The 6,000-nt window shown below is 51.0% G+C and overlaps 1 protein-coding gene across 1 annotated transcript in view; it reads right to left on the reverse strand.

Moving 5' to 3' along the window:
• The window catches only part of RARA (retinoic acid receptor, alpha), a 48,926-nt gene extending 47,325 nt beyond the window's left edge, over positions 1-1,601 (reverse strand). The window contains exon 1 of the mRNA XM_011929838.1: positions 1,486-1,601. The gene's annotated coding sequence lies outside the window, so the exon portion shown is untranslated. The remainder of the gene's footprint in view (positions 1-1,485) is intronic.
• Positions 1,602-6,000: the final 4,399 nt, after the last annotated feature.

Below are 6,000 nucleotides of genomic sequence, written 5' to 3' on the forward strand. Positions count from 1 at the left end.
AATGTCCCTGCTTGCTACTGATAGCCATTTTTACAAATGAAGAAACTGAGGCTTAGCGAAGGGGAAGACATACATAAACACATATAGTTAAGTAACCAGGCTAAGTCTCCAGTTCAGGCCTCTGATTCCCAGTCCACTGCTCACAGTCAGAATCTCTACTTTCCTTCTTGGATCAAGACCAGAGCGAAGTCTGAAGCCACTCCATTATCCACCCTGTCCTTCAAAACCAACCTTTAGGGCACCCGGGGAGTCATGGAAGAATGCAGAGCACACCCCACACCTAGACAGAGCTACCAGATGGGGACATGCCACCCACTCCTACCACAGACTGAGAGCTAGAGGAGTTCCCTCAGTGTGACCAGTCTCTTCTATCACCCCCTCCCCAGTCTACTACCCCCAGAAGCAAGATACACACTCACACATGGTAACTCATACAAGATGTACACCCTTCCTGTAAACCCACCAAACCAGAATGACATGCCCTAGATCTTCTCCTGTCTGCCCACCACAGGAGAGAAAAATAAGCCACTGTAAACAGTAGGTGCCATCTAGCCCTCTCCCAGAGAGCCTGTAGTGGGGCAGAAGCTTGGGGACCTCGTAGCTCTAGAGAAAGACCAGGAGCCTGAGATTCTGAAAGCCAAGGAGCTCAGGAAGCTGGCAAGGCTCGGTGACCTCCTCAATCTGGTCTACACTCCCTTCCCTAGCCATCTGGAGCCTGTTCTGGCCTGGGCCACACTCTGGTATCCCTCCCCTTCAATGCATGCAGCCACCTCTATCCAAAGCTTCTAGCTCTTACAACCACATTGTCTCTACACACACACACACACACACACGGGTCGGGTCGGGTGGGGGCTTCTGCAGCAGGTGTTGAGATGTTGACAGGAATGGGGGCTCTAAGCTGAAAGAACTTTCCTAGAGGAAAAGGTCACCAAAATGCTCACAACCTCCACTACCCTCCAGCAAAGCCTTTAGCCACCCAAGTGTGAGATCAACCTGGAAGGGGACATTAGTTCCCCTACAAGGTGAGTAGGGAGTGGGGGGCAAAGTCCTGAGCTCTTTGGGCGAGGAAGCAAGAAAGAAATCCCTCGGGGAAAGCTCAGGTCTCTCTCTGGCTCTCTCCTCTGTTACCCCAGCACTTGCCAATTCTCCAGTCTAGGTGAGGTGGGGGAAGGGGTATTAGGCAATACTGCAAAGGAGGGTGCAAGGGCGTGGGGCCTGGGCAGACCTTCCCCCTACTCCCCACTCTTAGCTAGAGACCGGGAACTGCCTCAGGAGAAACGCAGGAAGGGTACTGGAGGGTGCAGGGGGCTCTGAGCTTTCAGACACCCCACAGTTCCCAGGCTCCCACCTCCCAGGACTACAGTGAGCGACGGGAGAGGAGGGATGGGGAAAGCCAGAACTGGCGAGAGGGAAACGGCTAGATCAGAAGCCGAGGCCAGGGTCAAAGGCGGCCAAAGAATTGGGAAGGGGTGTGCATGGTCCTACCTGCTCAGGTGTGTGCTGGCAGGGGGGCGATGGGGTTCCCAGGAGAACCGGGGAAGCCCTCTCAGCTCGATTCAGGATTCCCCCCTGCTTCTGGGTTAGGCTGCTGCAAGAGGCACGGGTTCCCGTTGGGTCCTAAAGCCCACTCGTCAAGCAGAAGGCTCTCCCCGCCCTCTTCCACCAGCCCCGACTGGGTCAGCCGGCGCAGAGCGGAGGACTCATTGGGGAGAAATAACCCACTGGAAGAAAGATGGGCGTCTGGTCGTCGGCTGGGGACAGGAACAGTTCCCTGTCTCAAATACACAGCATATGGACAACTTGAGGATAGGATGGAATGAAACAGGAGAAAACAGACATTTCTTCCTGCCTGCCCTGAGCAGATGGATTTAGGTTTTGGTGCTGTAGGTGGGGTTAAGATCTCTTTCCCTGCCACTCCTGCTAAGGCATTCAGCTAGAGATTTTGGGAAGGCAGCATTCATTTGGTTGGGCGCTCACTTTTGTCCTCTTCCTCATGGACTGCCGGAGTCCCTTCATCCCTCCCAGTTATTCTCAAGTGCCTAGGAGGCCGTCCAGGGGGAAAAAAACAGATTTTCAGCATGTAAAAAGTGCAGGCTCACTTAGATGGCAGCTAGAAACAGGGGGGAAAGGGTAGGACCAATGTATGTGTATCTGGGAATGTGTGGGGTCTGCAAATGTACATATATAGGCAAGAGTATAAACAGGTGGGGTTAGAGAAGGAGAAAAAAACAAAAAAGGACTTTGGGTTACATCTATTACTGGAAATGGTGACTGGCAGTGGAAGAACAGGATGCAGAACCTAGAGGTCAACTAGTGCCCCCACCCAGCCCTCAGTGATGTCCCGAATCTTTATGACCAGAATAAACAAGTTAAAGAGAATATTTTCCCAGACACCATTTAGGATAAATCTAGGGGCAGAGGGACTTCAATACAACAGATCAACTTCAAGGTCAGTGATTCGGTTTAGTATAGCCAGTCTTCTCAGTAGCTCAAAAGGGAGAATTCAGGTTTGGTGGGCCACATGGGCAAGAGAAAAGTGGATAAGAATTGTGAAGTTGTGGATTGAGAACATTTTGCAAGGAGAGTTGCACATATCTCTAGCAGCAGAGCAGGGAAAATGTCATGAGGGGAAGGGCCAGAGGAAGTCAGGGACAGACTTGAGGGGAGAGGGCATGGCCTCTGCCTAGAAGGGGAGAAGACACCAGCAATGCCTCCACCTCTTTGTGTCTTGCAGGAAGAACTGAGTAAAGGAGCTGGACTAAGGATGGAAGGCCCCAGGGTGGAGTCCATGGGGTGAGTTTAGGTCAAGCCTTTCACCCTAATGTGCCTCAGTTCTCTCCCAGCTGTTAAACAGGGCTCTTCGTTCTTCCCAGGCAGTTAATGAGTGTTTACAAAAGGGTTTGGAGATCCTCAGATCTCAGCTGGGCCACCACTACAGTTATAAAGTTCAATAAGAGCTGAGTGTTATTTGGGGAGGAGAGGAGTAAGGGAAGAAAACAGACTACTCTCTTACAGACTAAGGATAAAACTAAGCTCAGAGAGAAGCACAAGCCTAGCTGCCACAGGATATCCTTGTGCCCATGGATGGAGGTCACCCCACCCCCCATCAACCACCACCAAAGGCCGGCCTCCAGCTAGCTGCAGGCAGAACCCAGACTAGCAGCTGGTCTTCATTAACTCCAGCTTTTTCACCCCCCACTGTGAACCCACAGCTTCTACAGGCCTAGGCTAGAGGGGGCTGCCCTAGCCCGACCTTGCAGCTGACACTGGGGTGGGGGGCACCGCACCAAAGGCCAAGTTACCAGCTGAAAAGAAAGTCGAAGCAAGAGTCCTTTTTCCCATTGGGAGCAAGAAGAAAGCAGTGTGGGGGTGAGAGGGTGGAGGTGGGGGAATTTAGGGCAAACAGCAGGCAGTGAAGTCAGCTGGATTGAGGCCCAGAAACCCCCACACCCTGGGGCCAAGTCTTACTCTAGCTTTGCTTTCAGCTTAAGTCTTGGCGAGGCCCCAAACTAGGGAAGGCCCTGGTTGCCCCTTTCCGCCTCCCTACCCCCACCCTTATTAAATACACATTTTATCTCTCAGCATCTTCATTATCTTAACTGAAGGAGACAAGCAGTGGATGGCGGCAGCAGAGAGCGTCAGGAGAGGGGGGGCGGTGCGGGGAGCAGGCGCACCCTTGTTATAAAGTGCTGATCTAGCTCTTTCAGGCAGTGTGGGAAACAGAGGAGGGATCAAAGGGAGTGAGGCTGATTCAGAACTCAATTAGAGCTTTTTAAAAAACGAAGCTGGCTCTCTCCTTTCGCCAGTCTTCAGCCTTTACCCAAGCCCCTTGCACCCAATTAACTTCCACTGCCAGTGCCTTGGGGCTGGGGTTGAAAATCAAGGGGAGGCCAGAGGGCACACCTCCCCTTACAGAACACACCGCTTCTAAGAGGAAGACCTGCACTGTTTGTAGCTTAAGAGAAGGTATCTTAGAAGGTACCTTATCTTTTCAGGAGGAACCTGAGATCACAACTTTCCCCAAGTTAAAAAGTGGGGTATCAGGCAGGGCGCAGTGGCTCACGCCTGTAATCCCAGCACTTTGGGAGGCCGAGATGGGCGTATCACAAGGTCAGGAGATCGAGACCATCCTGGCTAACACGGTGAAACCCCATCTCTACTAAAAATACAAAAAATTAGCCGGGCGTGGTGGTGGGCGCCTGTAGTCCCAGCTACTCAAAAGGCTGAGGCAGGAGAATGGTGTGAACCCGGAGGCGGAGCTTGCAGTGAGCCAAGATCGCGCCAGTGCACTCCAGCCTGGGCGACAGAGCGACACTCCGTCTCAACAACAAAAAAGTGGGACATCAAAGGTGGGATTCTCCCTAAACCCTTGCCTAGAGACCCAACTTCTGGCCAGTCTAGCCACACTGAGTAACATCCAGACAGGCAGCCCTCTTGCCAGCCTGTAGATGAGACTCTTCCCCCTATAGCCAAAGCGTCCCACCAGCAACATGGAAGTTGCCTCAAGCAAAATGCCACTACATCAGAGGGAGTGATTGGAATGCATCTGTGAGGCTAATAAATGCTCCAAAACTGTGCCAAGACACATTTTGTAAGACAGAGCACCCTTCTTATGCAGGGGCCTGCTCCACCTTTGTGCGAAAGTACCAACATTTACCTTCACCTTAGAACTGTTCTCTCCATGGAGGGAAAGGCAGCATCTTATTTGGTTAATTTATCTGTTCAGCAACTATTGAGTACCTACCAGGTATTAGGCACTACACTAATTGCTAGGGACAGATACAAATGTAAATAAAATTTCAATCTTGGCTCTCTTTTGTTCTCCCTCAGCAGTCAAGGTTAACACCTCTCAAGATATTTAAAATATATATAACCAGCCAGGCATAGTGGCTTAAGCCTGTAATCCCAGCACTTTGGGAGGCTGAGGCGGGCAGATCACGAGGTCAGGAAATTGAGACCATCCTGGTTAACACAGTGAAGCCCCATAGTAGTAAGGCTCTACTAAAAATACAGAAAAAATTAGCCGGGTGTGGTGGTGGGCACCTGTAGTCCCAGCTACTCAGGAGGCTGAGGCAGGAGAATGGTGTGAACCTGGGAGGTGGAGCTTGCAGTGAGCAGAGATCGCGCCACTGCTCCAGCCTGGGTGACAGAGCGAGACTCAGTCTTACAAAAAAAGAAAAAAAAAAAAAAAAATATATATATATATATAAAACTGAAGTCACAAAGTCACATCTTATTCCCAACTTCTCATTCTTATTGGTGTATCTGCTTTCTGTCTCTTACTTTAAGAGACAAGGTCTCACTCTGTCACCCAGGCTGTAATGCAGTGGTGTGATCATAGCCCATGCCGAGTTGAACTCCTGGGCTCAAAGCATCCTCCCACCTCAGCTTCCCGAGTAGCTAGGACTACAGGTGCATGCCACCATGCCCAGCTAATTTTTAAGATTTTTTTGGTAGAGAAGGGTAAGGGGGGGTCTCACTATGTGGCCCAAGCTGGTCTCAAGCTCCTGACTTCAAGTAATCCTCCCGCTGCTGCCTCCTCCCAAAGTGTTGGCGTTACAGGCATAAGCCACCACACCTGGCCTGATGTATATTCAAAGGGACACTTAGTAAAGGTAGGGAGGAATGCAAACGGGGGGCTCAGAGAGAATAAGGCTCTGCTAACATTTTGATCTCTGGGTAGATTGGACCTCACACATTATTTTTTGACAGTCTTACTGTGTCACTCAGGCTGGAGTACAGTGGCATGATCTTATCTCACTGCAATCTCCACCTCCCAGGCTCAAGCAATTCTCCTGCCTCAGTCTCCCAAGTAGCTGTGATTATAGGTGTGTACCACGGCACCAGGTGAATTTTTGTACTTCTAGTAGAGACAGGGTTTCGCCATGTTGGCCAGGCTGGTCTTGAACTCCTGACCCTCAAGTGATCCGCCTGCCTTGGCCCCACAAAGTGCTGGGATTACAGGCGTGAGCCACCGCACCCGGCATTTTTTTTTTTTTT

This window comes from Colobus angolensis, unplaced genomic scaffold (assembly GCF_000951035.1).
Source record: "Colobus angolensis palliatus isolate OR3802 unplaced genomic scaffold, Cang.pa_1.0 Scaffold83, whole genome shotgun sequence".
Taxonomy (NCBI): Eukaryota; Metazoa; Chordata; class Mammalia; order Primates; family Cercopithecidae; genus Colobus; species Colobus angolensis.